Source organism: Symphalangus syndactylus, chromosome 8 (genome assembly GCF_028878055.3).
Source record: "Symphalangus syndactylus isolate Jambi chromosome 8, NHGRI_mSymSyn1-v2.1_pri, whole genome shotgun sequence".
In the NCBI taxonomy this organism is placed as follows: domain Eukaryota; kingdom Metazoa; phylum Chordata; class Mammalia; order Primates; family Hylobatidae; genus Symphalangus; species Symphalangus syndactylus.
In genome coordinates this window covers 88,075,060-88,100,505 of record NC_072430.2, presented here as the reverse complement: position 1 = coordinate 88,100,505, position 25,446 = coordinate 88,075,060, and the positions used below count along the sequence as shown (strand labels likewise).

The window sequence follows — 25,446 nt, the reverse complement described above, 5'->3', positions numbered from 1 at the left end:
ATTCTGGCACTCACAAAAGGCTATGGCATTATGCCCAGATTTCACTAATTCCCCCACAAACAGCTCCTGGCAGGAGGCTTTTTCTTCCATTAAAGCCTCTGGACTTTTTGGCCTTATGGCAGGAAATTTCTTGTCCCCCACGTCACTCTTTAAAGGGACCTCCACAAATCTTGAGGCCTAGTCCCTCCTAATAGCCTGCAAGTGTCAGCAGCCACTGGGCTCAGGAGAGGCAAATAACCTAAGTCTGGCTGAGGAGTGGAGGAGAGCCACGTTCAGGCTCCGAATTCCAAGAATTTCCTTTATTTGTGTTAAGATGATAAGGTATTTTGTGTGTGTATTAATCTTATATTATTGCCATGACAAATTACCACAAACTGAGCAGCTCAAAACAATATAAATTTATTATTACATAGTATCTGTAAGTCAGAACTCTGAGAGGCAGAAATTAAGTTTTTGCAAGTCTGCTTTCCCCACTGGAGCCTCTAAGGAAATATCCGCTTCTCAGCATATTCAGGGTATTGGCTGAATTATGTTCCTTGAGCTTGTAGGACTCAGGTTCTCACTTCCTTTCTGTCTGTCAGCTGGGAGCAAATATTTGCTCCCAGAGATTCTCTTCGTTTCTTCGCGTGCTTTCCATTTAGCCCTTCCAGGTGGGCCAGGTCAAGTCTCTTTTACACTTCTAAACTCCATTGTTTTATTCCATTACACTCCTTCCTTTCCTTTAAGGATTTATGTGATTAGACTGGGCAAACCAGATAATATAATATAATCATCTTATTTTAAGATCTATAACCTTATTTACATTGAAAATCCATTCTAGTTCATCTAATGTACACATACATTCTAGGGATCAGGGCATGGACATCTTTTGAGAGCCACTCTGCTTAATACAGCATATTTGAATATCATTGGGATTAACCTATTTTATATACAGTGGTCAAATATAAAGGAGAGAGATGATTATTTATGGTTTCTAAGGCAATAATAATAAATAGTATCTGAAATACAAGTGAGTTAATTGACATAGAAGAGAAAGAGGAGTTCCTATAAAGTTATAGGAAGGAAGAAAGAATGGATGGTAAAAGTGGAGTCAACAGGATAAAAGAGGTTCAAGATGGTGGAGGTGAGCAAAAGAGCCTTAAGCTTCGTGAGAATGAATAAAATGAAAATTAGAAGTTTTACTTGATTTAGCAAGTCAATGTCCTTGAATGCCTTTTTAAGGGGTGTTCAGATTGGAGAAAAGCAATAGAAAACAGATTGCAAAGGATCAAGAAACTAATGAGAAACTGATCATGAATATATCTAATAGGTTTTAATGTTTTGGATTGAAAGTGCAAGGAAAAAAAACATGTAGCTGGAGGTAGAGTGTTAAAGGACCCAAGTTGAAGGTAATTAAGCATCCTGAGAGATCTTTTTGTAGTTCACAAGTGTGATGTTTAGGTTTTCAGACTCATGTGTGAGACATGCTTTCCTCAAACCTTATTATGCTATCAGCACATTATCTGGCTGACATTATAAAAAGAGAGATACATTATAAAAAGAGAGCATTCTGAGAATATTTTCATGATTGGATATGGGGTGAGAGAGAAAAATACACATCAAAAATTACTGTCAGATTTCTGTTGCTCATTGAGTGGATGGTGCTACCAAGGTTTCACCAGGAAATGGGAAGAGAACACCACAGTTGCAGAAAGAGGATTAATTTGATGTTATGCTTTGTTTCATAGATTACTAGTTACTGTGCCAATATTTATGTTTCCATTCAATCTTACTTGCAGCACCATAATTTTGTGCTGACAAACAACATACTTGGCCAAAAAAACCCTATATTTTTCAGTCTCCCTGGCAGCTAGAGATGGCCAACAGATGTAAGCAGATGTTATTTTGCTAGAATTCCCAATTTTACTTCTTCTTCCTATATGAAATGTGAAGAAAATAGCTGTAGCATCAGTGGCTTTCTTGGATCATGGGGAATCTTGAATATGAATTACTTCAGTTTGGACATGAAAAAAAATAAGAAAAAAACGATTGAGATAAAATCTCTTAAAGTTCAGAAACAAGAGTGGGGAGAGAAATAAGAAATGAGTTTCTTTCATAAAGCAAAATAAGTATTTGCTAGATAGGCTAATGAAGAAACTTATCCCACTCTCAGAGTAGATGATTTGATTATTTCTGGTATTGGGTTATGATAATTATACACCAGTAAATCCATGTGTTTCTCATTGTCCTTTTTCAAATATGATTTTTTAGGGTGGTTAACCTAGTCCTACTTCACTCTCACATACTATTGGCTGTGTCAGGGAAGAAATGTGTCTTTTAGCTTAAAATTTGCCAGGTCAATAATAACCTAATCTACACCCAAAGAATGGGATGATAGACATAGAAATTCTGGTTCATGAGTTAGATTTAGTGCTCTGATGAAATTAGGGATTTGTCTCCCTAAAAGGGTAGATTACTCAGTATATAGAATGGAGAATGTGCATGAGCAGGTGTGTGACAAAAGAGCCAAATATGGTAGAAGTTTTTTTTAATGCCCATTCTTCAATTTTTTTCTCAATAATAGAAGCTTCTCTGATAACTTAATCTAAACTGATAGAAGAGAAAAGACACTTCAAAACAATGAAAATATCTTTATCTTATGGCAGAACTTTTGAAACAAAGTAAATCCAATGTTGTAATTTTGCCTTGTTAATGAAGACTATTTTAGAGGCAGCCTAATAATACTGATATTGTGCTCGATTCTCTTTTGGCCCTTGCATTTGCATCAGTTGCTTTCTCTCAAAAGCATAAAAATATTATGTCAAATTTTAGAGTTTTTAAGAGCTTGTGTTTTTACACCAACTTATTTAACAAGTTTAACACCTTTAATTTCTAATTTACTTTCATTGATACGAGTTCAGAGATGCAGAAACCCCAAACATTTACTTACTATTATGTATGATTATATTTTTCTGTGATTGTTATCAGGATTTTTCATGATAGTTCAATTTTAATGCTACTGCTTTCAAATCCTTAAAAACTGAATAAGAAAAATGATAATATAATGGTTCTATTATGGTAGTATGGTCAAATTACTATGAGGAACTTATTCAAAAGTATTTTTTTCTCACCAAAATTAAGACTAACTTTGTTACAAATACTGGATTAATAAGTTTTAAACCACCTAACTTTTTAATGTTTTCAATGTGCTGTTTTTTTCTTATATAATGTAGACAATTTATCACGTAACTTCCACTAATTTTCAGAACAAAACAAATGACGACTCTTGAAATGTGGGCATATTATTTCTAATTTCGACATGAATACTTAAGTTTTAGAGTATTAAACATATAAGAAGAAATTATGAGAGATTATAAGATATTTACTTAAATAAACATTAATGTATAAATTTAGTTCTATTGATGTTATTTCATACAATTAAAAAATAAATTTTAGCAACTGACCACTAGTCAACTTTAAGTGTTAAAGTTCTTGAAATTGTTTATCTTCTAGAATCCTGGACAGCAGTTTTTCATCACATTAGCAGATGAAATATTATAGTCTTTTCATAACATCCATATTTTTCTTGTACCCTTTTACAAATTTTTTCATATTTTTTGGAAATTTCCACAAAACCTTACACATAACATTGCAATGCCTGTTTGGCCGAATACATTTTCCCTTAATCTATTAATTGAAGTTCACAGAAAAGTTCAAGGGGGTTGTTCGTGGTGATGAAACAGGAAGGAAGTTGGCAAGGATTTAACATTTTTTCACATAATGATATATTATTCATCTTGGTAGGGAACAACTTTCCATGAGTTTCTTGAATTTCTACATGTCTTCTAAGTGAGGCACTAACTGCTATACTCCTGAGCACTTTCTGCACTGGAAAATAGAAATAGCATTTCTCTTCACAGCAAAGTGCGGTAATGCTTATTGCCTAGTAAAAAAGATTCAGGTTCTTAAACTCTAGGTTCCTAATCACATATCCCACTGTGTATATGTGTGTAGATATCTATGTGAGACTATCTACATTACCTCCTAAAATGGCAGTAAAATAAATGAAGAAGAGTATACTGATGCTTGTATTATTTTCTGGGCCATGAGTAATAAAATCCTTAACCTCTGACTCAGGAGTCTCATGTTCTTGCCAAAATCCATGAACGCTGTTTGATTAAATCATATACAAATTCAGAATATAATGCCAGGAAAATGGTATAGGCATGTATCTATTCAGGATGCTGGTTATGTCCAGATTCAGAGTTTGCATAGCACAGCTTAGATTTTTGGCAAAATATGAATAAAACTAGAATGAAGAGAGATGGAGTGGTGGGTTTAAACACCAATTTCTAATGTGCAAAAGAACACTAAACATCATATAAAGTTCATGATAACATATTGACAAATGATTAATATAAAAATTTAAAATATATCTATTTCCTATTATATTGTCTATATATCAAATATATTTATATAAATTAATATATATTAATATATATATTATATTAATAACACCATTATATTATATATAATAAACTTTATATTATATTAATAATATATTAATTAACTAATAGATTATCTATAAATCCATAATCGGTCCTTTTAGGGAAGCAAATTCCTATTTCCATCAGAGCACTAAATCTAACTCGTGAGCCAGAATTTTTATGTCTACCATTCCATTCTCTGGGTGTGGACTTGGCTATTTTTGGTCTGGTAAATTTTACCTGAAAGACACATTTCTTCTGTGACACAGCCTGTCGTATATGAGATTAAAGTAGAAATAGGTTAATCACCATAAATATATATATACATGTATATAAAACACATATGTTACATATTTATTTAATAGGTATTACATACTCATATATAAAACATATATTACATATTTAAATATATTACATATTTAAATACATATATATGTATTATATATGACATATTTGTTTAAAATGTTAATAATTTTTTAATTGAGCTCTTCTTTTTCCAGTATTTGATTGTAACATGAGTTGGGCAAATTCCAAGTATTTACCCTCCTGCTTTTATATATATATAATTCCTGTACCTTTAGAGTCCTGATTCTGATTACTAGCATCTGTAGTCAAGAGCCCACCTTAGCTTTCACAGCCCAGCTGTCTATGGCATGGGAAGGCTCTTGACAAAGGAAGAACCGGCAATGCAGCAGACTTGTGTAGGTGCGTGGAGCGGCAAAGCAAACACTAAGTAACATATATTAGTTATTATATGTTCTATATGACAAAGGTGTTTTAATGCACAATCAGTTTCACTGATTTGTAGCAATTTATGTATTTTTAAAAATATATTATTTATTATTACTTTTAATACAGCTAATTTGCAAATCAGTAAGCCATTCACAGAAAACAAAGGTTTTATTAAAGGTCTCACGTACAGACACCTGCATTTTTATGACAATGGCATCTTCAAGACATCCTTATTATTATACTCTTATACAGCTTGTAGATGGTCATTAAATTAGCAAGAATTGCCTACATTATGGCTGCTCTTTGAAAAGAATCCCCTTGAGGAATGCTAGCTTACTACTTGGAAAAGATATCAGGACAACTTCATGACTCTTAGAAGATGATGTATGTTCGCTGCTACATCTGATAGACCTGACCTCAAAATTTTAACTATCTTCTAATTTCTGAACAAAATATTAAGATGTTCTGAGTTGCAAATTAGAAGTACCTATATTGTAATATATAATGGCAATTTTATGAGTTACAAAGCTTCCAAAATCTCAGTTTTTATTTAGTTTCTTTATTATAATATTCTAATTAATAAGTACCATTTTTAAAATTATTCTATTTTGTTTCTATAAATATATTTTACCTTTGTCCAATGAAATGACCATTCCTCATTAATTCATGATTCCTTGAACCATTAACTTTGATGCTGTACTTCTGACATGTTTAAGGCATTATTGGCCTGTACCTTATCACATTTCTTTATTTTGTAGATTGTAATTATCTCCAAACTTTTGAACTACTTAAAAAATTCAGATTTAAAAATATTTTTCTTTTATTTCCTTAATCATTATTTAATTAAACTGATTTTTAAAAATTATGGTAAGGTTTACAGGATAAAAGTTAAATTATTCTAGAAGACTTGCTCTTCAATTTAGGCAAGTACTTTATTAATAAAGGTAGGTAATTAGTGACGACAAAAATAAATATCATGCAAAACTAAAAAATTCATTTGTAATGCTAAATGAAACAAGTTGCCAAGGGAGATAAAGCAACCACTTAATAATGTGCAAAATAGAGTCTATCTTTATAAATAATTTTATAATGATGAAAAGTAATATTTTTGCTAAACTTTGAAGACTACTGCGAAAATATTTTTGTTTGGGCATGATGGCTCATACTTGTAATCCCAACACTCTGGGATGCTGAGGTGGGGGAATCACTTGAGACCAGAAGACTGAGACCAGCCTGGGCAACAGAGCAAGATCCCCAACTCCACACACACACAGAAATTTAATTAGCTGAGAGTGGTGGTGCACACCTGTGGTCCCAGCTACTTGGGATCTGAGGCAGGAGGATCACTTGAGCCCAGTAGTTTGAGGCTGCAATGAGTTATGATTGTACCACTGCACTCCATTCTGGGCAACAAAGCAAGATCCTATCTCTAAATAAAATGAATAAAACATTTTCTATTTTTTAAATTTGATACATAATTGTCTGTATTTAAGGAATATGTTTGATATTTTTGATATATGCATCAATGTGTAATTATAAAAGCAGATTATTTAGGGTATCCATCTCTTCAAACATTTATCATTTCATTGTGTTGGGAACTTCCAAATCTTCTCTTTTAGCTATTTTTAAATATACAATAAGTTATTGTTAGCTATAGTTACACTACTGTACTATCGAAAAATATTACTTATTCCTCCCATCTAACTGTATGTTTGTACCCATCAACCAATCCCTCTTTATCCCCTCCTCAACCCTTCCTAGCCTCTGGTAACATCATTCTAACTCTACTCCAATAGGTTAAATTTTTTAGCTTCCATATATGAATGGGAACATGAAATATTTGTCTGTCTGTGCCAGGCTTATTGTACTTTAAATAATGTTCTACAGTTCCATACATGTTTTTGCAAATGATTTTATTTTTTTTTTATGGAAGAAGAGTATTTCCTTGTGTTACATATGTTTTCTTCATTCATAATTCTGTTGATGAAGTTGTAGGTTAATTCCATCTCTTAGCTATTATTGTAAATACTGCTTCAGTAAATATGGAGATGCAGGTATCCCTGATATACTGATTCCTTTTACTTTGAATAAATACCCAGCAGGGGAATTAGTGATTGCATGAAATCCAGTTTGCATAAAATTATTTTTAATTTTTTAAGAAACCTTCACACATTATGTTCCATAATGACTGTACTAATTTACATTCCCACCAACAGTGTACTAGAGTTTTCTTTTCTCTGCCTCCTTATTAGCAATTTGTTATTTGTATTTTTCATAATAATTCTAACAGGAGTGAGGTGATATCTCATTCTGGTTTTGATTTGCATTTCCTTAATGATTGGTGATACTGAGCATTTTTTCATGTACCTGTTGGCCATCCGTAAATCCTCTTTTGAGAAATGTCTATTCAGATCCTTTGCACACTGTTTAATGTATTTTTTTTTTTTTTTTGCTATTGCGCTGTCTGAGGTCCTTGTGTATTCTGGATATTAGTACCATGTCAGATGAATAGTTTGCAAAGATTTTCTGCCAATTTTTAGGTTATCTCTCCATTCAGTTGATTGTTTTCTGTACAGAAGATTTTCATTAATATAGTCTCATCCATTAATTTTTATTGCCTATGTTTTAGCCAAAAAAATCTTTGCCTAGACCAGTTTTTTAAAGCTTGTCCTCTATGTTTTCTTATAGTGTTTTTAAAGTTTTTGGTCTTGCATTTAACTCTCCAAGCGATTTTGAGTTGGATTTTTTAGATGGTGAGATATAGGGGTCTAGGTTCATTCTCCTGCATATGGATATCCACTTTTCCCAACACCATTTATGGAAGAAACTATCCTTTCCCCACTGAATGTTCTTGGCTCCTTTGTCAAAACTCAGTTGGCTGTAAATACGTGGATTCATTTCTGGGTTGTTTGTTCTGTTCCTTTGGACTGTGTGTGTGCTTTTATGCTGGTACCACGCTGCTTTGGTTACTATACTTCCATAGTATTGGTCTTTGTGTCTGTTTTTATGCTAGTGCCATGTTGCTTTGGTTACTATAGTTCTGTAGTATATCTTGAAGTCCAACAGTGTGATGCCTCCACTTTTGTTCTTTTTTTCATTATTACTTCAACTATTCAGAGTCTTCTGTGGTTCCATACAAATTTTAGGATTATTGTTTCTATTTCTACGATAAATGTCACTGGTATTTTAGTGGGGATTGCATTGAATCTGTAAATTATTTTAGGTAGTATGGTCATTTTAACAATATTAATTCTTCCAATACATGAGCATGGGATGTATTTTCCTTTGTGTCCTCTTCAATTTCTTTCATCAGTGCTTTTCAGTTTTTGTTATAGAGGTCTTCCACTTACCTGGTTGAATGTATTTTGTAGTATTTCATTTTTCTCGTAGCTGTTGTAAATGAGATTTCATTCTTATTTTAAGCTAATTTGTAATTGGTATGTAGAAACACTACTGATTTTTTTTTGTATATTGATTTTGTATCCTGCAACTTTACTATTCATCAGTTCTAACAGGTTTTTGGTGGAGTCTTTACTTTTTTCTCTATATAAGATCATGTCATCTGTAAAGAAGGGTAAGTTGGCTTTCTGTTTTCCAATTTGGGTGTCTTTTATTTTATTCTCTTGCCTGATTGCTCTGGCTAGGCAGTTCAGTACTATGTTGAATAGGAGTGGTGAAATCGGGGGGCCCCTGTTCAAGTCCTTAGAGAAAAAGCTTTCAGCTTTTCCCCATTTCATATGGTAAATGAAAGCTGGGAGTTTATCAAATATGTTCTTTATTATGTTGAGGTTTGTGCCTTCTATGCCTAATTTGTTGAGAGCTTTTATTATAAAGGTGTGTTGAATTGTATCAAATGCTCTTTTCTGTGTCTATTTAAATGATCATATGACATTTGACCTTCATTCTGTTGATATGACATATAACAATTACTGATTTGTGTAGACTGAACAATCCTTGCATCCCTGGGATCAAACCCACTTGATCATGGTGTATTAACTTTTGGATGTGTTGCTGAATTTGGGCTACTATTTTCTTGAGGATTTTTGCATCTGTGTTCCTTAGGGATATCAGTCTGTATTTTTATTTTTTTGTTGTGTCCTCTGGTTTTGGTAGTAGGCCTCATAGAAGGAGTTAGGAAGAATTCACTCCTGTTTGTGTTTTTGGAATTGTTTTAGAGCAACTGGTGTTCTTTATAAGTTTGATAGAATTCATCAGTAAAGCCAGCTGGTCCTGGGCCTTTTATTTCTTGGGAGATATTTTTTAATTATTGATTCAATCTTATACATGCTATTAGTCTGTTAAGGTTTTCTATTTCTTTTTAGCTTAATCTTGGCACACTGTACTACTTTTTCAGGAATTTATACATTTTCTCTAGGTTTTTCAATTTGCTAGCACACAGTCAATCATAGGAGCCTTGAATGATTGTTTGCATTCATGTAGTATAAGTTTTTGTTTGTTTGTTTGTTTGTTTTTGAGATGGAGTTTCCCTCTCTCTCCCAGTCTGGAGTGCAGTGGTGTGATCTTGGCTCACTGCAAGCTCCGCCTCCCAGGTTCACGCCATTCTCCTGCCGCAGCCTCCTGAGTAGCTGGGACTACAGGCGCCCACCACCATGCCCAGCTAATTTTTTGTATTTTTTTTAGTAGAGACGGGGTTTCACTGTGTTAGCCAGGATGGTCTCGATCTTCTGACCTTGTGATCCGCCTGCCTCGGCCTCCCAAAATGCTGAGATTACAGGCGTGAGCCACCGTGCCTGGCCCATGTAGTATAAATTTTAATGTCTCCTTTTTCATTTCTTATTTTATTTATTTGGGTCTTCTCTGTTTAATCATTTATTAGTGTATCCAGAAGTTTATCATTTTTTTATTTTCAAAAACTTTCAGTTTTTTTGATCAAATTTTTTGTCCTTATTTTGTTTAGTTGTGCTCCATTCTTTTTATTTGTTTCCTTCTACTAGTTTCGTATTAAATTGTTCTTAATTTTCTAGTTTCCTGAGGTCCATCTTTAGGGTGTTTAGAAACTTTCTATGGTTTGTATATAGTTTTCATTCCTACAAACTTTCCTCTTAGCATTGTCTTTGCTGTATTCCATAGGCTTCGGTATGTTATTTTTCCAATTTCTCTTGTTTTAGGTTTTTTATTTTTTTAATTTTCTCCTTAATGTCTTTGTTGACCCAGTGGTCATTCATGAGCATATTTTTTATTTCCCATGCGTTTGTGCATTTTCAAACTTCCTCTTTTCTTTGATTTCTACTTTTAATCCATTGTAGTCTTACAAGATAGTTGATATAATTTTTATTTTTAAAAAAAATTGTTGAGACTTAATTTGTAGGCTAATATATGGTCTATCCTGGAGAATGTTCCATGTGCTGATGAGAAAATGTGTATTTCATAGTTGTTAGTTGAAATGTTTTGTAAATGTCTGTTAGGTCTATTTGGTCTAAGATGCAATTTAAATCCGTGTTTCATCCTTCATTTTCTGTCTAATTTGTTCAATGTTGAGAGTGCCATGGTGAATTCACCAACTATTATTGTATTAGAGTCTATTTCTCCCAATAAATCTAATAATGTTTGCTTTATATAGCAGAGTGCTCCAATGCTGAGTGCATACACACCTAGAATTGTTACATCTTCTTGCTGAATTGATATTTTTATCGTAACATAATGACCTTGTCTATTTTTATAGTTTTTTTAATTAAAGTCTATTATATCTAAGTACAGCTACTCTTGCTCACTTTTAGGTTCCATTTGCAAGGGATGTTTTTTCATCTCTTCATGTTTATATGTGTCTTTACAGGTAAAGTGAGTTTCTTGTAGGCAGTATTCAAAGTATTTTTCTATTCAGCCAGTCTGTATCTTTTAATTGGGAAATTTAATGTGCTTGCATTCCAGATTATTAATAGGGATGAACATACTCCTGTCATTTTGTTAACTGTTTCCTGGTTGTTTTGTATATCGTTTGTTCCTTTCTTCCTCTCTTATTGTTTATCATTGCAGTTTAGTGGTTCACTGTAGCGGTAATGTTTAACTCCATTCTCCTTCCTATTTGTGTATCTGCTCTATGAGTGAATTTTATACTCAAGTGTATTTTCATGATGGTATTAATAGATATCATCTTTTCACTTCCAAATGTAGGACTCTCTGACGCATTTCCTGTGGAGTCAATGTAGTGGTGAGGAATTCTCTCTGTTTTTGCTTAAGAACACTTTAATTCTCCTTTAGTTTTAAGGGTAGCTTTGCTGTGAATAGTATTCTTGGCTTACAGTTTTTTTATCCTTTTAATACTTTGAATATATCATCCCATTCTCTCATGCTCTGTATGGTTTCTGCTGAAAATTATGCTGTTAGTCTTATGAGAATTCCTGAGTGTCATGTGTAACTTGACACTTTTGCTGTTTTTAGAATTCTCTCTTTGATTTTGGCTTTTGAAAGTTCGACGATAATGTGCTTTGAAGAAGACATTTTTCACTGAATCTATTTGATTAATGCTTGAACATCCTGTATTTAGATGGCTATATCTCTTACAAGAGTGGGGAAGTTTTCTGATATTTTTTGTTAGATTTTCTATGACTTCATTCGTATCTTCTGCAACTCTCAAAAATCAAATATTAATTCCCTGTATAGAGTCCTGTATGTCATGTAGTCCTATTTATTCTCTTTTATTCTTTATTTTTTTTGTCTGATTGGTTTATTCCAAAAAAACCTGTCTTCAAGTTTAGACATTCTCTCTTCTGCTTGATCTAGTTTACTATTGAAGTTCTCAATTCTATTTTTTATTTCATTCATTGAATTATTCAGGTCCAAGATTTCTGTTTCATTCTTTTTCATGAGAACTATCACTGAATTTCTCATTCAGATCATGAATTGTTTTCCTTATTTTTGTAATAGTCATCAGTTTTTATTTGTATCCAACTGACTTTCTTTAACATCATCATTTTGAACTTTCAGTTATTTTATAGATTTTGTTTCTGCTTTGATCTGTTACTAAAAAATTGTTGTGTTCCTGTTTTATTATGTTTCTTTGCTTTTTTACTTTTCCTGTTTCCTTACATTGATATCTGCACATTTCTTCCAATTTTATGGATTGACTTTCATAGGAAATACACTTTTCTATAGCTGTATCTATATTGTTGTTTGGGCAGGGTGCTTTGGCTTCGATTTTAGGTGGGTGCAGTACAATAGTCTTTGTATGATTTGTTTGGCTGTAATCAGTTTAATGGTATCTGAGTTTCTCAGTAGCATGGGCTGCAGTTTTTAATGGAGGTTATGGCAAGGCTTTGCTGGGGATGCTAGGTGAACTAGAGAAAGCAGAAGAGAGAATATCTGAACTTAAACACAGGTCTTCTGAAATAACTAAATCAGACCAAAACAAAAACAACAACAAAAAAAGATTAAACATTAGGTAAGTCTATCTGACATATAACACATCATACTTTGACAAGCTATTTGAATTTCGAGAGATTCAGAAGAAGAGATGGGCAAAATCATTGAAAATCTATTTAAGAAAGTAACAGTGGCTACGGCAGGCAGGCATACTGGTCCTCAGACTCTCAGGTGACTTAAGTGGGCTCTGTTGGTGGAAAATCTGGGCAGGCCCATCCTTGGGCCTCTGGACTTGCTCAAGTGTCACTAGTGACAAGAATGGACTGTGTGGAAGGGCAGGTCCTTGAACTCCTGGGAAGCATGCATAGCAGTGGCTGTAGCAGTAGCATCAGTAGGTCAACCTGCTGGCCCCTGAGTAATATGTGTGGGGTGCCACTGGTGGCAGTGGCAAGCCAGACAGTCCAATCCCCAGGCTCCCGGGTCATACATGCAGGTGGATAATGGTGGTAGCAGTAGCTGTAGATTGAGACAACTGTCCTCCAGGTCCCAGGGAGGCATGGGTGGGCACTGGCAGCAGGTAGGGTGGGTTATTCCCAAGCCCCTGGACAGTGCACGTGAATGGCAGTGGAAGGCAAGGAAACTCATCCTGAGGCCCCCAGAGGGTATGCTGCTGATGGTGTTGGGTGGGATATGTCAATCCCCAGGCCCCTAAATGATGTGGACATTGTCAATAGTGGTGGTAGAAAGGGCAGGCCTGTTCTCATACTCTTGGATAGTGCATCAGATGCTGGTAGCAGTGGGCAGGGAAGAAGATTGAATCCCAGGCTGCCCTCAGACAATATGTTTAGGCACCAACAGCAGTGGTCAGTGGGGACCTCAGGTCCTGGATGGCATGCATGGGTGCCAATAGTTGCAGGCAGGGTAGATCAAGCCTCAGGCCCTTGAACAACCTGAGAGGGTGCCACTGGTGTTGACTGCAGGTAGTGAGGAGCTGTCCTCAGGCTACCTGATGGTGCACACAGGCACAATGGGCACGGTGGGCCTGTGTTCAGGCTCCCAGTTGCCACACATGGGCAACAGCTACCAAGAAAACATTTTTTTTTTTTTTATGTTCAGCAACAGGCATTACTATTTACTAACAGGATATGTCACAGTAAGATAATACAAACAAGAGTTTTATCAATTAAATGAACATTTATTTATTCACTTTCAAAATTAATTTTACTTTTAAATCATGCAACACATTTTTGCTATAAAATGACAATTCAATTTATATATGAGAAATTATATGAATTCACTCAGAAATTATAAATATAAAAATATTTATTTTTCCTTTTGAAAGTGTATATACTTTATGACCACTCCTTATGGTTGTATTTTTCAGTCTGAGTGAGAAGAACATTCTGAGAAAATTAATAATAAACAAGTTGATCAGGGCACTTGATAAAGGAATTGGTAGTAATAAATATGTTCTTATCACTAACAAACATAGGATATACACTAACAAGCATGTTAACCTAAATAGGTTATACTAACATACTATGAGAACCTTTAATAATTGTAATACTTTCAAATATCAATTCTCATCTAGCTTTTGCATATATAAAGTAGGTAGAAGAAATATATTTCTGGAACTCAAGAACACTATGTCAGCCTTAGTAAGAATTCAGAGTCTTTAGTGTACTCTTTATAACTGAAAAAAAAAAAAAAAAAGTCCGTGTGAAGAAAATGAGCCTATGTTAATAGTAGCTGGAAAAACACAAGAAAAAGATAACGCAAGAGAGAGATTCCTGGAGACTTGCAACATTAAGAGAATGTATAAGGTAAATATATAAACATAAAGGATGCAGAAGACACTGTCTGGAGAATGTGACTAGAATAAACTTGATAAATTCTCACAGTATCTTTTAGTTTGCACTGATCTTTTGATAATAACATATTAAGACTTGTATGTCTTACCCACACAAATAACCTCAGTGGCATTTTAGGCAGTACTGCAAGTCTAATAGAAAGGATTACTGTATAGAAGCGGAAATAACTTTCAACATATTCAAAGTGTAACACATGAGCAATGATAGAGCCCACTTTTCTCCTCAATTGCTTCAAATAAAAACAATCTGTGTGGTCCTTTGTGATATGAAAATTATTTTACAAATTTAAGTTGTCATCTCTGCATCTATGAAGGTATGCATAGGAAAACAAACTTGGAACGCCTTTGGAGAAGTATAGAGGGTTAGAAAATGATTTATTGTTTATATGCAATTTAAGCTTGTTTTGTAACTGCATATTTGCTCAGAAGTGTTTGGGAAGTTTTATTCTCTTCTATCATGTTTTTAAAAAACTCTGTCCAGATAAATATATGGGGTTTACATTAAAAACAGACATAATCTTTTTCATAATCCTTAATGGATTTAGTTGAGTTTGAAGTATTGATATGCAGGAGAATCTATTGAATAGCTTAAGGGAAGTTCGTCAGAATTATCTAGTCAGAAATAGAAAGCATTGGAGTAGTTGTACAGTTTGGCAAGACTTTGGGCAGGAAGAGAGGTAGAGAAAGAGAAACAGTATACAGACTATAGAATAGTAGTAGTTGACTAAGTAACAAACAGCTCCCTGAGAAAATAGAGTTAAATGTCTCCATCTTGCCCTTACAAAAATACTTCCACTGTGAAGCACAGAGTTATAATGAGAAAACATACTTCAAATGACTCTGATTATGTCCATCTTGTGGGAAGATCTGGGGATCTGGTAGGGATGTGATTGTGCCTCAGGCACAGGTAACTTTGAGCCGGCCGTGCTCCAGAGCAGTCTACTCCAAGTGCAGACTCTATGACTATACATGACTATGATGAGCATCACTCAGGAGACTGGTAGAACCATAGAATTCCAGGCCCACCTTGACCTCCTGAGTCAAGATCCACAGTTTAACAAGATCTCAGGAAGATCTGTATGCACATTATAATATGAGAAGCACTGCTCTAGAGAGTATCTGCAACTGCTGACTAATTGCTTCTCCCACTGACACTCGTCAGTTCAGCATGAGCAATAAATCCTATAGTTACTTACCTCTGTTGTCTCACCTGTTCTCTCCCTTGGCATTAATGCCTGTGAGCCAACCAAGACCAGAGAGAGGCATAAGCTCCCTAGGCCGGTGCCCTGAGAATTGGCTGGTTCCCAACAATCTAAGCACTTGATACCTACAGGTGATTCTCCCTGCTCTTTCACCACTTTGAGGGGGTCATGCAATAAGACCTTGAGAGAATATACTTCTTGACTTTATTAGGCGATATAAAAATGTCTAACTAAGCATTTCCTAAGGAAATACCACAGGCTTACACAAATGAAAATGTTTCATTTTTGGTAGAAAATAATGGCTAATGGAGCATTTTCTTTAGAGATCAAGAAAAATGTTATTAATGTATTTATATGAACCACATGAATAAATATGTTAGTATATTAATTAGATAGTGCTTCTTGGTTCTAAATAGAATATTATCCTATTAATGTTTAATGCTCAGTGAATGAAAATAATTCACAACTAAGCTGTTTAATGTCTCATTTTCTGCTTGCAAGTCTTAAGTAAGTTTTTCTTGTCAGAACTTCTTATTTCCTGGGGAGCTAGAAAATGATAATAAATGCACTCACAAAAAAGTTTCAAACTCTAGTAATTGTCTTTAATAAATTGTCTTTCTCCTCCCTCTTAGTCTATCCACTGTACTCATTAAAGAGAGGCTTCCATATTGGGAGCCCAGAAATCAATCTAAGTACATTCTCCATAATCAATTGCACCCAATGGGATATTCTTCACGTAACAAATACTTACATGGATTGTATCATAATGGCATTGGTGCCCATTATTTAACAGCCTTTCCTCTTTTGAAGAGATATTGGTCTGGAAATTTTCCAGTAGAGAAAGATTTTCAGAATAATGCATTTTCGTTGAAATTCTGTGCTTTATGTAAAGTTAGAAATGAAACAACATAAATCATTTTCTACTAACCTAAAATGCAGTAAGAGTGGAGGTTTTATTAAACATAGAAAGGTACTCTGGAGATAAAAATGTATTATGTCAACTGTAAAATGAGGAGAATTATGAAAATTAAAACAAATAGCTTTTATTCACTTGAGAGAACACACACTTTTTAAAGTCTAAAAGGTATGTAGTTATTAGCTAATTCAGAAATCACAATGTTTTAAATACAAAAATGAAAAAATGTTACTTTTATTGTAGTTACTAAAAAGCAAGGGTTCGATCTAAAATTATTTTTGAATATGTTTGCATAAATAAATTACTAAATATTTCAGAAGTGACTTTCCAGATTAATGTAGTTCTTTGAGAATAATTTAGACCAATACCACAGTTATGAATAATTAATATAAACATTCATTGAAACATTAAAAATTATATTTATAAGCAACAAAATAGCTGATGATTCATAGAATGTATTTCTCAGTATTATAATAACAAATTAACATTTTTTTATGAATGGAAATGATGGGACTATATAAGAAATTGTATATGCTAAACAGATGTTCTTTTTTTTTATTATACTTTAGGTTTTAGGGTACATGTGCACAATGTGCAGGTTTGTTACATATGTATCCATGTGCCATGTTGTTTTGCTGCACGCATTAACTCGTCATTTAGCATTAGGTATATCTCCTAATGCTGTCCCTCCCCCCTCCCCCATCCAACAACAGTCCCCGGAGTGTGATGTTCCCCTTCCTGTGTCCATGAGTTCTCATTGTTCAATTCCCACCTATGAGTAAGAACATGCGGTGTTTGGTTTTTTGTCCTTGCAATAGTTGACTATCGTATGTTTTCCAGTTTCATCCATGTCCCTACAAAGGACATGAACTCATCATTTTTTATGGCTGCATAGTATTCCATGGTGTATATGTGCCACATTTTCTTAATCCAGTCTATCCTTGTTGGACATTTGGGTTGGTTCCAAGTCTTTGCTATTGTGAATAGTGCCACAATAAACATACGTGTGCATGTGTCTTTATAGCAGCATGATTTATAATCCTTTGGGTATATACCCAGTAATGGGATGGCTGGGTCAAATGGTGTTTCTAGTTCAAGATCCCTGAGGAATCGCCACACTGACTTCCACAATGGTTGAACTAGTTTACAGTCCCACCAACAGTGTAAAAGTGTTCCTATTTCTCCACATCCTCTCCAGCATCTGTTGTTTCCTGACTTTTTAATGATGGCCATTCTAACTGGTGTGAGATGGTATCTCACTGTGGTTTTGATTTGCATTTCTCTGATGGCCAGTGATGATGAGCATTTTTTCATGTTAAACAGATGTTCTTATACTGATAACTTTCTATTGTTAGAGTTGCTGAATTGCTTCCTACAAACTCGTATAAACATAAATAATTTAAAAAATATTTTCCAATTATGATAAACAATACTTCTATAAAGCCCTATGTTAATATAGTACAGCCATTGAAACTTATAGTTCTAGATATTAATAACTAATGAAGAGGAGCTAAGAACATCTTGATTGAAAATTTCCAAGATTAGCTCAGACAAGGCTCCTATGAAATACTGCTGAAATATAAAATTTCAATAGCCCTTTGTAGCATTCTGCAGAACAGACTAGCTACCACAGCAATAACATTGCATGAAAATCAGTGATGCTAGAATATTAATGTTACTGGAAACAATCTAGACAATTCAATGAGGTCATATGCAGACTAGGAGCAAGTGTATCTTTATCTTAAGTCCATCTAAGTTTCTCCTCACTGTTATGACTGACTCTGATGGAAGCAAGGGGGACAATGATAAGGTTGCAATCGTCTGAATTAAAAGAAGCAGGCATCTGGTCCTACCTCATTCCTAAGTTTTAGTCTCTACAGTGACTAAAACAATTTTAAATCCAATGTGGCACAGTTCTGGACAATTCTCTAAAATTACTGATAACTTAAAGCAGGAACATTTTAAGAAAATAGAGCCCAACATCATGGAACACATTATCAACTTACTGTTGTTTCTATTCTTACTCACAGGACTGTTTAGATAATTGATTGAGCTTCCAATTTGCTCTAGATTTTGTCGATCCTATATCCTAATTTTTCAAATTGGACTTTCATTTTTTTGACTGTTTCTGAAACCTTCAGTCTCTACATTGAAAATGGCTTAATTCCCAGACTCTAGGATTGGGGTATTTCCCTATCCTTACCCAACTTGTTAACTTCCCAAGGACTGGAGCCTGTGCTTGAATCCCAGTCCAGTGGCAGAGATTTTGCTACTTGATTTTTCCCTTAAAGTCCTACATACTTCTGACAGTTGAATTTCTGATTCCTATGGTCTATCTGACTCTTGGACCTGCTAAGATAATCTGTTTGTGAAGTCTACCACCCCTTAGGTACTTTTATGCCCTTTGAATATCATGCCAGACTAAATTATCTCCTATGAAATTGGTTTTCTCCAGTAAATATAATTTAGATGGTGGGTTATCATACTGTCCCTTCCTAGTTATGTCCTCAGAGGCAGGAAGTCCTGGCACAGATTGAATTCCATTCTATAGGAATATAAAGAAAAACACATGCTTGAGAAATTTTAGAGATCTCCTAGAAGATTAAGAAGATCCTCTCAATCCTCTAACAGACTAAAAATGGCTTATCCTGGACATGAAAATGTGCTAATGAGATCTGTTATTTCAGGGAGCATGATTGACTTCTATACACTGCATCTACCCTACCTCTGTGCCATAGCCCAACTTCCTGTAGGATGCTTCCAGTCAGTAACTAAGGTTAGCAGGTATATTAAGGCAGGACCATTCCTATGAGCAACTTTGCCCTGAGTGTTATTCAACCAACCTGGTAAGACTTTTCTTAAAATGGTACTGCAATCCAAGATTCCTCCTCCTCAATCCTCCTTTCTACCCTATCTCCTCCACAGAGGTTAGTTCTAAATTTCAGTCTTATGCTTTCCCCTTCTCTAATTTCTCTCATTTATCCTTACATAAATTTTCCCCAGAACATCACCTGCACAGTTATTTTTGTCTGGTGTCTGCTGCTCAGAGGACCCAAACTAACTGAAGCATGGCAGTGATAACAATAGCATTTAGCAAACACATTTTATAAAATTTCTTGTTATTAAATTACATATTTCTTATCCACTCTTTATAAGTCTAAACAAAATAAGAAATTTTATATTTAGTATTTTATGTTTGCTAGTATGAAATTTTATTTTTGGTGACATAGAATAACTCATTAATTTCTACTAAAGCACTTATCTGATTGGATTCTAATGGGACTACAGATGATTGACTTAAACAATGGTTCAGCTTACAATTTTTCAAATTTACAATGGATTTATCAACATGTAGCAACTATATACATTTAAAACTAGTCAGTATTTAAAATAAATCTGTTAATTTTCATGAAATGATGCTTGGCTTTAAGTCACTTTATGTTTTAAAGCAATGAAATGAAGACTACACTTAAAATCTGGCCAATTCACGTAACAATATTCTACTGGCTATAAATAAATAGTCTATAATTAAATGAATGCTCTCCCCTAGTTAAAAATAGCAACATTTTATCATAAATCAGAGATTAATGTCCCAACTAAAGAAAGCATCAGGAAAACATTCAAATAGTTCAATTATGATATGCAATTGTACTTATTAGCATAAAAATTAACACAAGGAAAATATTAAACATTTCTCTGAGCTATGGAATTAATAAGTATTCTAAATTTACAGTGTTTGAAAATACTTCCCAACAGTGTATTAAATACAAGTTAAGTAGAAGTGATGGGATTTCAATTGGAATTAAACTATGGAAAGCAGCTGCAAAATTATAATTTTTTTCTAAATATTTAGAGAAGAACATAAACAGTAACATAATGATTTGCTCTTTAACATTATCCTTAAATGTCCATCTCATGCAATTAAACAGTAGAAAATACTATATTATTATGTACAGTATCAATGTTGGTGTTATTACTTCTACTTTTTATAGCTGAGGAAACAAGACAGCTATATGTTTGGTGTTGTTTTTAAGCCACAAAATTTAATCTTTAAATTCCTAGTCAGAGAAGAGAATGTTAAAATTTAATTCAGAAGAACTTTGTAAAAATAAGATCTTTTGAAAGCCAACTCAGAAATCAACATAACTTACCATTCTCCCACATTGTGAATTCAAAGTAGTTTTCTCTTCCTTATAGAGAAAATAGTAAAGAATGTTTTTGGCTTTTCTTCTCTTTTCTTATACATGACTCATATCAAATCTCATATTTATAGGATGGATGTTTTTCTGAGTAAAATTACTTGCTTTTAACTCTCCCCCTAAACCAGAAAATACTTTGTTTTTGTTATGATCTGACTTTCTTTTTTGTATGTTATTCTGTAAGATTCTTTCATGTGTGGTTTATCTCATCTGTGTCTTTGATTTTCTACTATCTACATTTGAGACATAATAAAATGTCTTTAATTCATAATATATTCATAATATATTTTTTATCAGCAGTGTGCATAATAAGACTGCTGAAAGATAGATTTTTTAATTAATGTCTGTCAATGTGATAAATTCCCATAAACAGACTCTACCTCTAGAAGGGATATTTATGCAAGCCTATAATGTTCCCCAAAACATAGAAATCCCCATCTTTTTAACATATTGTAATCACATTCATCAACAAGGTACAACAGTCTTTGGTTAAAAAATAAATGAGATAAAATAAAGAGAGAAAAAAACTAAAAGCATTGACAATGTGTAAAAAAGACTAATGTAAAGAAATTAATCTTTCACAAACTTGTGCTCACTCAATTACTCTGAGCATGTTGTAATCAATTCTAAAGGTCTATGCTATAATGAAATGACAATTTGTTTCTAAGTCATTACTCAGGGGGTTACAAATTAAAAATGCTCTTTATTTTCATTTTAATGAGACATAAAATTATAAGTTCCCTGTCCTCTCAGGTGGTAAACGTAGAACAATAGTTAAATATTATTTTTACACTAGGCCTAAATACTAAATGGGTGGCCCGAGATTTGTGATCCCCAGAGAAGGAAAGCAAGAGAAGTAGAGAATCACTTAATATGTGCCACCTGGAATTTGAAGGACACAGGATCTAAAACCCAACACTTTCCTTTTGAAAAACATATAAACGTACATGGCTGACTGGATCTGCAAAACTCAGAGAGATGCCTGGGTTGGGGGCAGCCCCCATTCCAATGACTTAGTGAAAGAAGTTTATCCTGTGGGTACAGAGACACCAAGGAGAGCAGCTGAACTTGAAACGTCTTTCAAAGATTGGGGTCAAGGTATCCATGTGGGAAAGCAGAGTGAATCCTATCACAAAGGCTATGGGAGGTATAGCAAAAGAACTTAAGAATGTCTCTTTAATAATCATTTAAGGATGGATAAGGGAAACTAAAACTCCTCCACATATGTAAATAAAGTTCAAATTTCATTGTGAGAAATGAGTTTCACAATTAGAGGCAGTTAATACTACAGTTTTCTTCCTCCTTATGGGTTTATAATGTGCTATTGAGGAGAGTTATTGCTCTGGAAGGTAAGAGTGTATATGTTTGTGGGTGTGGTGTACGCATTTGATATAACAATCACGTGTTGGATACAGGGAAAAATAAAGAGACATGTGTGCTACTCACAGAGGTGGAAAAATGTTGAAAAATGAATGAGACTAGTAGGGCTCATGTTCACTACTGGTTGTTCCATTGGACTTGGACTGAGAAAGAACACCATAAAACAACCTATTGTATGGGTTTATTATTCTAAAGTAACTAATTTATTTTGAAGACAATTTGCTGGGGACCTATTATGTTCAGAGCAAAACTAAAATATAGATGAAGATTACTGCTCTCATACGGTTACATTCTATTCTGAGAGATACAGCTGTTGTCATGCTGTGAAGAAAAAAGACAGGCAAAAGTGACATAAACAATAATATTTTCACAGTAAAAGCAGATGCTGTTTTCAACAGGATGGACGGGGAAAGTTTCCCAGATAAGGCAGCAAGTTAACACTAACAGTATTAGAATATTTAGCAACTTCTGAGGCATACTCACTTTACTACATAGATAGGTGCCTGATAAATTATGAAGACTACTGCTAACAGGCTTTAGTGAATTTCAGCCCTGCATAAGAATAGTTTAACAAATGTGAAAGTAATCCCTGTAAATGTCTGGGGGCATGAGTCAGACAGGTATAGGAAACAGTAAATGCATAGACCTTAGGGATGTTCCTGGATTGGTAAGTGTGAAGACCAGCAAGAACACAAACTTAGTGGAACCTGAGTGGGCAGGGGTAAAAGTAAAAGATGAGAAGGTCACAGAGATAGCTGGGGACCAGATCATATAGGACTAACAGGCCAAGCATGTAAGAGCTTTGGATTTTTTTCTGAAAGTAGTGTCCAAAGGACTACAATTATATTTTTAAGGAATCACCCTAAAATTATGTGGTGAAAATAACTTTATGAAGACAAGAGAAAAAAAAAAAGAAATATAGAATTATTATAAATTATTGAGTTGAGAAATTATAGTAATGCAGAGCAGAATACAAGCAGAGGAGTTGTTGAGACACAGTTGGCTTTAACGTATGTTTAAGGCTAGAGTATGTCATGGAAAAACATTTGATAGAACTATAGCTTTTCGTTACCCACCCCCTATTAAAAAAACAGGGTTAATTCTTCTGGTGAGTAATAAACAACTGTCCGTGAGAATGCAGGTTTTGATCAATAGGAGTTTTATTACTTGGCACAGGTAAGGAGGACACTGGGAGTATTATCTAAAATGGTATCTCCTGAAGGGAAATGGACAGGAGGGTTTTATGGGCAATGGAGAGGGGAGAAGGTGCATCATTGCATGCAGGGGAGACATCCTAGTGCTGCAGACTCAGTGAGTCATTATGCCAGCATGCAAGTTGCATGTTATAGTAATGAAGCCACAGTTCTCACGCGGGAGGGGAGACTTTTGTATGCTTATGAGGAAAATTCACTGGGGTCTATCTATTTTGCTGAGGTCTGTCGGAAGCTGGTTCCAACTAACTAGGTAACTGCATTCACACAGAGTTTGGGGAAAAACAGGCTGCAGGACAGGAGGCTGTGAAACAGGCTGATTGCTAAAGTTGATTAAATTCCTATAATCCCTGCAGACTCTCCTGGTCCGCTTACACTATGATCACTTGGAAGTCAGACCATGTGCTTTGAGTGTATATAGTTCTGAGGGAACAGGGTAGAAAAGGTCAGATTATTAATGTGTGTTGACAAAAATGGAAATAGTAAAAATTCATTTTTAGGGCCTATTACTGTTAACTATGACTACAGTAATGCTCCTGCCTAACAAGCCATCTGAAAACCCTCAAGAAGTGTTTATTAATCAAACATCTGTAAGTCAGCTGGTGGGCAGATGCGGAGTCTTTCAAATATTCGTAATCAGCTAGTGTGTCAGGCGGAGGCTTCCTAGGCTGAAGTGACCTCTGCTGGGCAACTCAGCTTGGCTCTGCATGGTCTCTCCCTCTGAGTTCCAAGGAGAAAACAGAAAAGTACAAGAACTTTTTAAAAAGTCTTTCTTTGTACTATGTTTACTAACTTCTTATTGGCCAAAGCAAGACACATGAACAAGGCTAGAGTCAAAGGGGAGGAGACTGAAAAATTAAAAGGCAGCGAGAATACAGAGAGCCACTGATTGGAGGCATTAACAAAAACAATCTTTAAAGTGCCTTGTGAGCTGCAAAAATCATGAGTGTTGTTCAAATTGTTTCTCAAAGGCCAATTAAGACTTCAGAGCCAACAATAAAAGGTTTGGGGCTAAGACCTCATCTTCCCAATATGCCTATCATTAGAAATGGCTTCAAGGTAGCTGTGTCAGGGGTCCCCCAGACTACCCCCAGGCTCAAGGATTGGCTAGAATAACTCACATAACACATATGAACTTAAATGACTGTTATACTCATGGTTACAGTTTATAACTCAATAAAATAAGGCCAACTGGGATAGGTCAAGCTGAAAAGCCATAAACAAAGCAAGATAATGATCCATAAAAATACTTGTAGCCCAGAAGACTATTATTTGAGGGAATTACTTTAGTTAATTAATTAATTAAACATAAGCTTGTTTGCTAAAATCCTTTAATTTTCTGATCGCTAAACTAGCACCTATGGAAGGCCTGCTTTTCAATATCTTTCCCTAATGAATGACTCAAATATATACTATAAGGAAAATGAATGTAATTGTACTTTATATCATTCATTGTAGTGTTTGACTCTTTGGTATAACAGCTTAATGTTCACTGTAAATAATCATATCTAAAATAAATCAATCAGACAGTTTCATGTCCCATATGAAAACACACACACACACACACACACACACATATGCATATATATAGTTTACTGGAAGATATTAAGGAAACCTAAATAAATCAAGAGATATCTCTTGTTTATGAGTAGAAGGATGAATAGAATAAAGGTGTCAATTTCTGCACATTGACGCATACTTTGTAACTCCAAACAAGAGGCTAACATCAATTGAACAGCTTTAGTAAGATATAATTTACATGTAATAACTGCATACATTTAAAATATCCAACTCGATATTTGACAAATATGTATACACATGAAACTACCACTGCGATATTGATGACACATATTTGCATCACACCCAGAAGTTTTCTTATGTCCCTTCCTAATCCATCTCTCTTCAATCCCTCTCCCTCCAAACAAAGACTGGTCTACTTTTTACACTATCAATTAGTATGCATTTTTTACAATTTTATGTGAGTTTTACAAATTTACAAGTGTCTAAACAGTATGATTTCAATCAAACTCTTTTTCTAGTTTCTTTTACTCACAGTTACCTCAGGATCCATCCATGTTTTGCATGTGTTAATTGATTTTTTTAATGATTGCATAATAGTCCATTTTATGGGTTTACCACAAATTGGTCAT

At 34.4% G+C, this 25,446-nt stretch overlaps 1 non-coding gene across 1 annotated transcript; it reads left to right on the top strand.

Moving 5' to 3' along the window:
* The first annotated feature begins 1,408 nt into the window (after positions 1–1,408).
* LOC129489083 (small nucleolar RNA U13) lies at positions 1,409–1,512 on the top strand. The gene has a single exon (XR_008659896.1). It is a non-coding gene; the product is annotated as a small nucleolar RNA U13 (small nucleolar RNA).
* The last annotated feature ends 23,934 nt before the right edge of the window (positions 1,513–25,446 follow it).